The sequence below is a fragment of the Buceros rhinoceros genome, unplaced genomic scaffold, assembly GCF_000710305.1.
Source record: "Buceros rhinoceros silvestris isolate BGI_N320 unplaced genomic scaffold, ASM71030v1 scaffold33345, whole genome shotgun sequence".
NCBI lineage: Eukaryota > Metazoa > Chordata > Aves > Bucerotiformes > Bucerotidae > Buceros > Buceros rhinoceros.
Genome location: NW_010412876.1, coordinates 1699 through 1909, shown reverse-complemented (window position 1 = coordinate 1909; position 211 = coordinate 1699). Strand labels below are relative to the sequence as shown.

The following is a 211-nucleotide window of genomic DNA, read 5'->3' as shown; positions in this document are numbered from 1 at the left end:
GCGAGGAGGTGAGAAAACACAGACAGGGGGTCAAGCCGCAGCGTGGCAGGAGGGCGGGGGCTGCAGCACAGACCTCGCCCGGCCAGCGGGACCCCCTTCTCTAACCCTCCCCCCGAACCCTCATGTGCGGGTGGAAAGGCAGGACACGCGCCTGCAGATCTCAGCTCATGGGCAGCAGCTTTGCACAGCTCTTCCCCACCAGTGTCACAAG

At 65.4% G+C, this 211-nt stretch overlaps 1 protein-coding gene across 1 annotated transcript in view; it reads right to left on the bottom strand.

Moving 5' to 3' along the window:
• Positions 1–211, bottom strand: part of PLEKHA6 (pleckstrin homology domain containing, family A member 6) — a gene marked incomplete at both ends in the record, with an annotated part of 12280 nt that overhangs the window by 10474 nt on the left and 1595 nt on the right. The window lies entirely within an intron of this gene.